This window comes from Saimiri boliviensis, chromosome 2 (genome assembly GCF_048565385.1).
Source record: "Saimiri boliviensis isolate mSaiBol1 chromosome 2, mSaiBol1.pri, whole genome shotgun sequence".
Taxonomy (NCBI): Eukaryota; Metazoa; Chordata; class Mammalia; order Primates; family Cebidae; genus Saimiri; species Saimiri boliviensis.
Genome location: NC_133450.1, coordinates 6,614,343 through 6,627,002, shown reverse-complemented (window position 1 = coordinate 6,627,002; position 12,660 = coordinate 6,614,343). Strand labels below are relative to the sequence as shown.

Below are 12,660 nucleotides of genomic sequence, written 5' to 3'. Positions count from 1 at the left end.
GTAGCCAGCAGGTGTTGATCAAATCTGCTATAAAGAAAGCAGGAGTATTGTGAGTGAAATATTTATTAGTTAGGGGGCTTGGGTACACAACTATATGATTATAACAGCAGGTAAAAACTGAAGAAAAGGGCAGGCTAACTGGTAAGCCAAAGTTCCTTGGTAAGCAAGACTAAATGAGACTAAGGTCAAAGGTGGACAGATGTCTCTCAAAAAGGAAAAAAAAAAAAAAAGACACTTTTCTACTGAAAGAATCAAAACAAAACAAAAAAAAAGATGGACAGAGAAACAGAATTTGAGATAAGATGTTACAAGAGTGCATGTCAGCTAATCATTACTAGACAGAATACAGAAGCCCAAGTTTCACCTACAGCAGATCAATGTCAAGTAAAAGCAAAATTGGGTGCTGAAAGAAAACACATTCTGTAGTATTTCAGTAGAAGAAAATATAAAGAGGGAAATAAATTATCAGGCTGGGCACAGTGGTGCATGCCTATAGTCATAGCTATTTGAGAGACTATGGTGGGAGGATCACTTGAGTACAGGAGTTCAAGACCAGCCTGGGCAAAATAGCAAGATCCCATCTCTTAATAACTAAAATTTTAATAATTGGCAGGCCACACACAAAAGAATGAAACTGCATCCTCATCTCTAACCTTATACAAAAATCAACTAAAGATGGACGAAGGACTCAAATCTAAGACGTGAATAAAAATTCTACAAGATAATGTCAGAAAAACCCTTCCAGACTTCATGACCAAGAACCCAAAAGCAAACGCAACAAAAACAAAGATAAATAGATGGGACTTACTAAACTTAATTTAAAAAGCCTCTGCACAGAAAAAGAAACAATCAGCAAACAGATAAGCTACAAAGTGGAAGAAAATCTTCACAATATATACATCCAACAAAGGACTAATATCCAGAATCTACAAGGAACTCAAAACAAATTAGCAAGAAAAAAAAAATCCCATCAAAAAAGTAGGCTAAGGACATGAATAGACAATTGTATATCAAAAGAAAATATACAAAAGGTCAACAAACATGAAAAAATGCTCAACATCATTAATGATGACAGAAATCCAAATGTGATACCACCTTACTACTGCAAGAATGGCCATAATAAAAAAAAAATCAAAAAATAATAGATGTTGGTGGAGATGTAGTGAAAAGAGAACACACTTTTACACTGCTGGTGGGAATCTAAAATAGTACAACCACTATGAAAAACAGCATGAAGACTGCTTAAAGAACTGAAAGTAGGCCAGGTATGGTGGCTCACACTTATAATCACAGCACTTTGGAAGGCCAAGGCAAGTGGATCACCTGAAGTCAGGAGTTCGAGACCAGCCTGGCAAACATGGCGAAACCCGATCCCTAATAAAAATACAAAAATTAGCTGGGCACAGTGGCACGTGCCTATACCCCCAACTACTCAGGAGGCTGAGGAACAAGAATCACTTGAACCTGGGAGCTAGAGGCTGCAGTGAGCCCAAATCATACCACTGCACTCCAAGCAAGGCAACATGGTATTGCCCAGTCACCACTACTGAGTACCCAGAGAAAAAGAAGTCATTTATACAAAAAAAGATACTTGCACATACATGTTTATAGCAGCACAATTCACAACTGCAAAAATATAGAACCAGCCCAAATGTCCATTAGTCAATGAGTGGATAAAGAAATTGTGGTAAATATATTCCATGGAATACTACTTAGCCATAAAAAGAAACAAAATAATGGTATTGGCAGTAACCTGGAGGGAACGGGAGACCATTATTCTAAGTTAAGTAACTCAGAAATGGAAAACCAAACATCGTATGTTCTAACTCCTAAGTAGGAGCTAAGCTATGAGGATTCAAAAGCATAAGAATTACACAATGGACTTTAGGGACTTGGGGGAAAGGGTGGGAGGCACATGAGGAATAAAAGACTACAAATTGGGTATAGTGTATACTGCTCAGGCGATGGGTACACCAAAAACTCAGAATCACCACTAAGAACTTACTCAGCCAGGCACAGTGGCTCCTGCCTGTAATCCCAGTACTGTGGGAGACGGAGGCAAGTGGATCACTTGAGGACAGGAGTTCAAGACCAGCCTGACCAACATGTCGGAACCCCATCTCTACTAAAAATACAAAAATGGCTAGGCACAGTGGCTCACACATGTAATCCCAGGACTTTGGGAGGCCAAAGCAAGAGGATTACCTGAGGCCAGGAGATAGAGACCAGCCTGGCCAACATGGCGAAACCCCATCTCTACTAAAAGTACAAAAATTAGCCAAGCATGGTTGGGGTAATCTCAGCTATTCGGGAGGCTGAGGCAGGAGAATCACTTGAACCTGGGAGGAAGAGGTTGCAGTGAGCAGAGATCATGCCACTAAACTCCAGCCTTGACAACAGAATGAGACTCAAAAATTAAAATTAAAAATTAAAAAACGTAACCAAACATCACCTGTTCCCCAAAAACCTCTGAAAATAAAAAAATAAAACAAAAAGTGAATTACTGTATGACACACATACATGTTTATATATATCAGCTTAGCTTGACCAGTAAGTACTCAGTACCTTCTTCTGGTGAAATTACTGTTTTACTTTGAAAAACTATTTCTCCTCCTTGTCATCATCGAACACGGTCTGAGTGGACTGATTTCATTCTGCAGATGGGAGAAGAGAGACATTTGCTGTGACCCAGGCCCAGTCAATCAATTTATTTCATTACCTTTAGCCACAGTAGCTGATTAGTAGAATTCTGTACTGGAATTCTTGCTGCAACTATTGGGAAAGAAGTTTTTTCCCCCCACCAGAACTGCTAAGCTAGAAAGATCTAAACCTACAGCTGATGGCAGCCATCTTCCCCGAATGCATAAAAGAAGCTTCTGCAATAAAAGAAAATGAAACTAACTACACACAGCAAAATATTAACATATTTGGGCCACTGAATCCAGCTGTGCCTCAAATAAGCTCGACCACTGAATTTCCTTGTTAAGTGTGCCAATCAATTCCCTTTTATTCCCTGAGCCATTCTAAGGCAGGTTTCTGTTCTCTACAATCAAAAGAACCCATTATTATGGGTAGTATTTCAGTGCAATACCCTTTGAGAATACAGGCATCCCCTGTTATCCAAATTCCTGATTTCCAAAAATCTCACAACCTAAACTCAAGAACCAAATACAGTTGAGTAAACTTGCAGAATTTCCTTCATTATCTTGCTATTTGCTATCCAAACTTGAGGAAACAAATAAGGTAGTACCCCACATTCAAATTCACTAACCAAACTAAAGAATTAAGAAAACATGAATAGTGGGAGATATTTGTAAAGTCAACCATGCAGAAATACGGAAAAGAATTTATAACATAAAATTTTAAAATCTAGAAAATCGCACATAAAGGTATACACATATTTTTTAATGGGTTAAAACATTGGGCTTTTGGGAAATCTTCATATTATCCATCTATAGTTACGATCAAAAATAAGTTTGATATATATCACCTGATTTGAGTTAAACAGCAATTCGTAGACAAAAGTAAACTATTACTTTTCAAATCAGAAAATTAAGGCCTAAAGAGAAAAAAGGAAACCTATGAAAATGTATGATAAAGATGACATTTCAAGTCAGCAGAGAAAAAAGATTACTCAATAAATGATGTGGGGATAGCTGACCATGAGAATAAAACAATACATGTAAAGAACTAAGCACATTACTGCCAGTTATATAGCAGTCAAATGATGCTGTATCTTGGCCGGGCGCGGTGGCTCAAGCCTGTAATCCCAGCACTTTGGGAGGCCCAGGCGGGTGGATCACGAGGTTAAGAGATCGAGACCGTCCTGGTCAACATGGTGAAACTCCGTCTCTACTAAAAACACAAAAAATTAGCTGGGCATGGTGGCACATGCCTGTAATCCCAGCTACTCAGGAGGCTGAGGCAGGAGAACTGCCTGAACCCAGGAGGCGGAGGTTGTGGTGAGCCGAGATCGCGCCATTGCACTCCAGCCTGGGTAACAAGAGCGAAACTCCGTCTCAAAAAAAAAACAAAACAAAACAATGCTGTATCTTTTATACAGACAATTTTTAATATTCTTTTTATTCTCTATCTCAATGTAGACATTTTAAAAGTATATGCCAACAGAGGGAAACAATGTGGTGAGAAAGTTGCTGTGGTTCAGCAGGGTGTGGTTCAGAATAGGCCAGTTTTTGATGTTACTGACTGGACTGAGTTAGAAGGGAGTAATTACAGGGGAAAACTGTGGTGAAGAAAGAAAACAGGGAATACAGAGTTTCCTTTAAACTAGAAGTTCAGTTAAAGAGGTGAAAAAGAAGTACCTAAAGATTTTTTTTTTTTTTTTTTTTTTTTTTTTGAGACGGAGTTTCGCTCTTGTTACCCAGGCTGGAGTGCAATGGCGCGATCTCGGCTCACCGCAACCTCCGCCTCCTGGGTTCAGGCAATTCTCCTGCCTCAGCCTCCTAAGTAGCTGGGATTACAGGCACGTGCCACCATGCCCAGCTAATTTTTTGTGTTTTTAGTAGAGACGGGGTTTCACCATGTTGACCAGGATGGTCTCGATCTCTTGACCTCGTGATCCACCCACCTCGGCCTCCCAAAGTGCTGGGATTACAGGCTTGAGCCACCGCGCCCGGCCGTACCTAAAGATTTTTAATGCAGTGTTCTGTGCAGTGTTCTTCTGCAGTGTGCTAATGAAATTTACTTTTCAAAATATATACATTAATGTTGTTTTTGCTTTTTTATCAAATTCCCAAGGTTATTTTCTTATTTTAAAAAAAGGGTCATTTCGCTTGCTTTATCATAGGGATCTACTGATGATTGCTAGTATGAAAGATCATGAACTGTCAGACAGGCACAGTGACTCATGCCTGGAATCCCAGCACTGTGGGAAGCCACGGTGGGTGAGTGGATTGGTTGAGATCAGGAGTTTGAAACCAGCCAGGCCAACATGGTGAAACCTCATCTCTACTAAAAAAAAGGGTACAAAAATTAGCTAGGCATGATGGCACACGCCTACAGTCGCAGCTACTCAGGAGACTGAAGCACGAGAATCGCTTGAACCTGAAAGGCAGAGGTTGCAGTGAGCCAACATCCAGTCACTGCACTCCGCCCTGGGTAACAGAGCAAGTCTGAAAAAAAAAAAAAGAAGATCATACATTGTCATTCAGTAGCAAGAAAAGAAGAACTAAATCAAGCCAATGTATTATACATTTAAAAAGTAAAAAAAAATTTTTTTTGAACTTTAATATTGAAAAGAATAACTCAAAGCAAAGGCCTGTATATACAGAAAACACTGTAATATCTGTAATATCAAAGGCAAGCTCCATTTCAGAAAACAATACTTATTTGCTTACAGCTATAAAAATTATGGAGAACAGCTATGAAACATTTTGAATTTATTTTAGATAAATAACTACGGAGAAGTTGTGTTTATAACCTAATATTCGTTTCTTCATTCTTTAGTGCTTACAATTAGAACGTTCCACAAATAAATATAGTAACTACCATACAAATGCATAACCATATATATAAACATATATGTAACTTATTTAGGTATGTAAACATTTAGATATGTAAATTTTGCAAACTATGTATTTAGAAGTGAATTTTCTTTTTAAAAGCCCCCAAATACACTTTTTACAAACCCATTTCCTCCTCTTCCTAGGCACACAACTACACTTTATTTCCCAATCTTCCCTAGGGTTACATGTGGACATATGACCAAGTCCTAGGCAAATGGTATACGGGGCAGAGCCTATGTACATCCTCTCCAGGCTGAACCAATAAAAACCTCTCAAAGGATCTGCCTTTCCTAGTCTGCTGGAAGAATAGAGCTGACCTGGGATAAAGCTCTAAGGCCCTAAGGAACACAGAGCCACTAGAGGGAAGAAGTCTAGGGCCCAAATGACCACATAGAGAAGAGTACCTACTAGCATCACCCCACCTCCAACCACCGAACCTGGACTGTGATATAAATGAGAAAAAATAAACTTTACTTGTATAGAGCTGCTGAAATTTGGATGCTGTTTAGGCATAGTAGTTGGACTACCCTGACTAATGGACTACTGTAAAAAATTTCCAAACTCTCTTCTGTAAAGAATCCTGTCAGGAAATTCCTTTCATATTCAATCCATCTATAAGCACTATAGGTCTGCCTTTAAAATATATCCTGAACCTGACTACTTTATCTTTCCCAACTCTACCACCTACTTCAAGCCCTATCATTCTCTCACCTGAATTAGTGAAAAAGGGTGGTATCCTTCCCTCCATCATTGCTCTACTATAGTCTATTTTTCCACACAGCTGGCAGAGTCACCCTTTTTAAAGGAAAATTAAATCATACCACTCTACTTCAATGGCTCTCCTTAACACAAATAAAACTGAAAGATCTTGCTGTGGTCTAAAAGGGCCTACATCATTTCACCCCCTCAAATTTCATCTTTCTCTCACTCCACTCCACTGAAGACTCAGTAGTCTTTTTTTTTCTGTTTTTAAGTTTATTCCTAATTCAGAATCTTTACATTTCCTTCCTGGTCCCTCTACTTGGACCTTCTTTCATATCACTGACGTCTCTGTTCAAATTTCAAATCCTTGGATGGGTGCAGTCGCTCACGCCTGTAATCCCAGCACTTTGGGAGGTCAAGACAGGCGGATCACAAGGTCAGGAGTTCAAGACCAGCCTGACCAAAATGTTGAAACCTCATCTCTATTAAAAATCCAAAAAAATTAGCCGGGCAGGGTGGCGCACGCCTGTAGTCCCAGCTACTCGGGAGGCTGAAGTAGAATTGCCCAAACCCAGGAGGCAGAGGTTGCAGTGAACTGAGATCACACCACTGCACTCCAGCCTGGGCGACAGAGTGAGATTTCATCTCAAAAAAAAACAGAAAGAAGGAAAAATGTCAAATCCTCAGAGAGGGTTTTCCTTCGCATACTATCTAAACTAATCCCCTATCCCCCATCTTCCATTACTCTATTCCCCTTGTCCTGAAATATTTTTATCAGAGAACTTGATGCACTACCTAAAATTGTATTTTTATTTGGATTTTTTTTTTTTGGTTCATTGTCTTAACTTCATTAAAAGGCAAGTCGCTTCATGCTTCCCATCATCATGGGTATCCACAACTCAAAAATTTATTTGTTGAATAAATAAATTCACATACACATTAATCTATTTTAGCAATTATTTTTCTTGCTTAGTCATTTTATTAAAACTCACTACATAGCTTTTTTCCCCTTTTCTTTTCTCATCTATTTTCATGCATTATGTATATACACTGCTTTATTTGACTTCCTTTAAGAGCTCTTTTCAACATAATTTGATAATGCCTAACTTTAAAAATGAGCAAGTTATCAAAGTCCTTTCCTAAGGGGGTAATCAGTCAATGAAGCCGATTCAATAAGCATGCCTAGCAATATGGATGGAAGAAGAGTGGCCATTTCGTGCAGCTATCTTTAACCTCAAGAATACTGCTAAATGATAGAGTTTCCATCACCCTAGTAATGAAGCAAGAAATAAGAAAATGAGGCCTGGCACAATGGCTTATACCTGTAACCCCAACACTTTGGGAGGCCGAGGCGGGTGAATCACCAGAAGTCAAGAGTTCAAGATCAGCCTGGCCAACATGGCGAAACCCTGTCTCTATTAAAAATACAAAAATTATTAGGCATGGGGGCAGGTGCCTATAGTCCCAGCTACTCTGGAGGCTGAGGCAGAAGAATTACTTGAACCCGGGAGGCAGAGGTTGCTGTTAGCTGAGATTGCGCCACTGCATAGAGCGAAAACTTTGTCTCAAACAAACAAAAAAAAGAAAATTAAAAAAAAAATTAAACCTTGAATAATGGATAGGCAGTTATATTCACATATTAATATCCACATAGTAAAACATGACTCAACAAAAAAGAATGAACTACTGATATCACAACAGCTAAAACACTATGTTAAACGAAAGAAGTCAGACACAAAAAGCACATAGGTATGATTACCCCATGAACAGACAAAACCAACCCACAATGACAGAAATCAAAACTTACAGGTGGAGGAAAGACGGAAGAGGCAAGATGGCCAAATAGAACCCTCCAGCAATTACCCCCAACCCCCAAAAGGAACACCAACTTGCTCAACTATCCACACAAGAAAGTGCCTTCATAAGAATAAAAAATCATGCAAGTAATCACAGAATCTGATTTTAACATCGTATTAAGGACAGAGCCACTGATAAGGTTAGGAAAGACAGTCTTGAACTGCCAACACCACCCCTGTCCTATCCTCTAGCGGCAGCCATGTTGTGCAGAGAGAAAATCTGTGTACTTGTAGGAGAGATAATACAGAGATTGTGGAACCTTGCATTGAAACTCAGTGCTACCCTGTCACAGTGGAAAGCAACACAGGGCAGAATTCAGCCAGGGCCTAGGGAGGGAGCATTTAGACCAGCTCTAACCAGAGGGGAATTCTCCATCCCAGTAGTTGAAACCTGACTTCTGACTAGCTCTATCACAGCAAGCTAAAGTACCCTGGGGTCATAAAAAAACTCAGAAGGCAGTCTAGGCCACTAGGACTTCAATTCCTGGGCAAGTCTTGGTGTTGTGTACGCTTGGAACCAGTGGACCTGAGGTGTACATGACCCAGTAAGGCACCAGCTAGCGTGGCCAAAAGAGTGCTTCTATCACCCCTTCCCCAACACCAGGCAGCACAGCTCGCAGCTCCAGGAGAACCTCCTTCTGCTTAAGAAGAGGAAAGAGTCGGCTGGGCGTGGTGGCTCACACTTGTAATATCAGCACTTTGAGAGGCCAAGGAGGGGAGGAATCACGAGGTAAGGAGTTTGAGACCATCTTGGCCAACATGATGAAACCCTGTCTCTCCTAAAATCAAAAAAAAAAAAAAAAAAAAAATTAGCCGAGCATGGTGTTGCACACCTGCAGTCCCAGCTACTCGGGAGGCTAAGGCAGGAGAATCCCCTGAACCCGCGAGGTGGAGGTTGCAGTGAGCCAAGGTCGCGCCATTGCACTCCAGCCTGGCAACAGAGCAAGACTCCGTCTCAAAAAGAAAAAAAGAAGAGAGAAAAGTCACACTGTTTTACAACTTGGATACAAGCTCAGCCACAGTACAGTAAACCACTAAGCAGAGTCCTGACGCCCCCATTCCAGGCCCTACATCCCAGATGACATTCCTAGACACACCCTGAACCAGAAAGGAACCAGCTGCCATAAAAGGAAAGACCCAGTCCTAGCAGGATTTATCACCTGCTGCCTAAAGAGTCCTTGGGCCTTGAATAAACTTCAGTAGCCAGGAGTGGCCAGGCAGTACTTGCCATGGGCCTTGGGTGAGACCCAGCAGCATGCTAGTTCCAGATGTAACCCAATGCATTCCCAGCTGTGGAGTCACCGTGAGAGACTCATTTCGCTTAAGGAAAAGAGAGAGAAGAACAAAAAGGACTTTGTCTTGCAACTTGGGTATCAACTCAGCTACAGTAAAACAAAGTACCAAGCGGACTCTTAAAGTCCGTGATTTCAGGCCTTAGCTCATGGACAGACCCATCCAAGGCCAGAAGGGAACCCATTGCTCTAAAGAGAGACCCAAGGCTGGCAGGATTCACCACAAGCTGACTAAAGGGCCTTTGGACCTTGAAAAAAACATCAGTGGTAACCAGGCAGTACTCACCATGGGCCTGGGGTGGTGGTAGCCACAGAGAGAGACTCCTTCTACCTGAAGAAAGAAGGAAGACTAAAAAGGACTCTGTCCTACAACTTAGGCACCAGCTCAGCTACAGGAAAATAAAGCATCAAGGAGATTCCTCAAGTTTCCAACTCTAGGCCCTAGCTCCCAGACAGCATTTCCAGCCTCACAATAGGGCCAGAAGGGTACCTACCTTCCTGAAGAGATACACAAGAGCCTGTCTGGATTCACTACCTGCTGACTAAAGCACCCTAGGGCACTGAATAAAAACATCAGCAGTAGCCAAGCAATGGCTTTGGGCAAAACCTCCTACTGTGCTGACTTCAGGTCTGACCCAGCACTGTCCCAGAGGTGGTGGTCACAGCGGTGCTTGGGTCACCCTTCCCCCAATTCCAGGAAGTTCAGCAAGGAGATACAGACTCCATTAGTTTGGGGGAAAGTAAGGAAAGAGAACAAGAGACTCTGCCTGGTAATCCAGGGAATTCTGCCAGAACTAACACAAGACCACCAAGGCGGTACCTCTACGAGTCTGAAAAAGCCACAGCATTACTGGGAATTGGGGGGTACCCTAACGCAGAGAGAGCTACAATAACCAAAGACAAACCATAATACTTAATTCACTTTGAATACTTGGAAAGCCTTCTAAAGAAGGATAGGTACAAACAAGCCCAGACTGCAAAGATTACAACAAATACCTAATTCTTCAATGCCCAGACACCAAGGGACATCCACAAGCATCAAGACCATCAGGAAAACATGACCTCACCAAACAAACTAAATAAGGTAGCAGTGAGCAGACCTAGACAGAGATATGTGAACTTTTAGACAGAGAATTCAAGATAGTTTTCAGGAAACTCAACAAAACTCAAGAAAACACAGAAGGAATTCAGAATCTTATCAGATAAACTTAACAAAGATTTAAATAATTTTTAGAAAGCAGGCAGAAATTAGGGAGCTGAAAAATTCAACTGACAAACTGAAGAATGCATCAGAGTCTCTGAACAGCATAACTGGTCAAGCAGAAGAAACAACTAGTGAGCTTGAAGACAGGCTACCTAAGATATACAGAGGAAGACAAAAGAAAAAAGAATAATATTAAGGGCAAATCTAAGAGTTATCAAGGCTGGGTGCTCGATGACAGCTGTAATCCCAGCACTTTGGGAGGCCAAAGTGGAAGGATCACTTGGGCCCAGGAATTCAAGATAGTCGGGGCAACACAGGGAGACCCCATCTCTACAAGATATTATTTTTTAATTAGCTGGATGTGGTGGCACAAGCTTGTAGTCCCAGCTACTCAGGAGGCTGAGATGGGAGGATCACTTGAACCCAAGAGGTCAGGGCTGCAGTGAGCATTGATTGTGAAACCACACTTCACCCTGGATGACAGACCAAGATCCCATCTTATAGAGCTATAGTAACCAAAACAGCATGGTACTAGCATAAAAAAAGAGGAATGAAACAGAATGGAGAATCCAGAAATGAATCCATACATCTACAAAAATGAATCCATTCATTTTTGACAAAGGTGCTAAGAAGGCACACTGGGGAAAAGACAGTTTCTTCAATAAATGATGCTTGGAAAACTGAATATCCATATGCAGAAGGGAGAAATTGGACCCTCTCTCTCACCATATATAAAAATCAAATTTAAATGGATTAAAGATCTAAATCTACAACCTGAAACTATCAAACTACTAAAAGAAAACAATGGAGCTCTCTCTAGGACATTAGTCTGGGCAAAGATTTCTTGAGTAGTACCCCAAACGCACAGGAAATCAAAGCAAAAATGGACAAAAAGGATCACATCAAGTTAAAAAGCTTCTGCACCGTAAAGGAAACAATCACTAAAGTGAAGAGACAACTCACAGAATGGGAGAAAATATTTACAAAATTTGCAAACTGTCTATCTGACAAGAGATTAATAAGAATATATAAGGAATTCTAATAACTCAGTAAGATAAAAATCTGATTTTAAAATGGGCAGAAGAATGGGAATAGACATTTCTCAAAAGATATACAAATGGCAAACAGGTATAGGAAAAGGTGCTCCACATCACTGATCATCAGACAAATGCAAATCAAAACTCCAATAAGATATGTTACCACACGTAAAATGGCTTTTATCCAAAAGACAGAACAAATGCCGGCAAGGATGTGGAGAAAAGGGAACCCTTGTACACTGTTGGTGAGAATGTAAATTAGTACAGCCACTATGAAGAACAATTTGGAGGTTCCTCAAAAAACTAAACAGAACTACCATATGATCAAGCGATCTCACTGCTAGGTATATACCCAAAAGAATGGAAATCAGTGTATCGAAGCATTTGGAATCAACTGTCCATCAAGAGATGAATGGATAAAGAAAATGTGATGCATATAACACAATGAAGTGGTAATCAGCCATAAAAAAGAATGAGATCCCATTATTTGCAACAACATGGATGAAACTGAAGGATATTAAGTAAAATAAGCCAGGCACAAAAAGACGAACTTTGCATTATCTCATTCATTTTTGGGAGCTAAAAATTAAAATAATTGAACTCATGAAAATAGAGAGTAGAATGATGGGTATCAGAGGTTGGGAAGAGTAGTAGAGGGGTGAGAGTGAGTGAGGACGGTTAATGGGTACAAAACTATAGTTAGAATGAATAAGACCCAGTATTTGATAGCACAACAGGGTAACTACAGTCAACAATAATTTATTTTACCTTTAAAAATAACTAAAATAAATATAATTGGAATGTTTATAACACAAAGAAATGATAAATGCTTGGGGTATCAGATACCCCATTTGCCATGTGATTATTACACACTGTATGCTTGTATCAAAATATCTCAAGTATCCCATAAATATATACAAATACTATGCACCCATAAAAAATAAGTTTTAAAAAAACATTGGTGGGACAGAGAAGAAGGGATTCACTGAACAAGAGGGAACTCTCTGGAGTTAATGGAAATATTACGTAACTTATTTTTGGTGG

At 40.3% G+C, this 12,660-nt stretch overlaps 1 protein-coding gene across 9 annotated transcripts in view; it reads right to left on the bottom strand.

Annotated features, from left to right (window-relative positions):
- The window catches only part of MYO9A (myosin IXA), a 291,275-nt gene that overhangs the window by 237,697 nt on the left and 40,918 nt on the right, over positions 1-12,660 (bottom strand). Inside the window, exon 2 of one of the 9 annotated variants that reach the window (XM_074392722.1) lies at positions 2,566-2,654. The exons of the other annotated variants lie outside the window; for them this stretch is intronic. The gene's annotated coding sequence lies outside the window, so the exon portion shown is untranslated. The remainder of the gene's footprint in view (positions 1-2,565; positions 2,655-12,660) is intronic. 9 annotated transcript variants of the gene reach the window in all.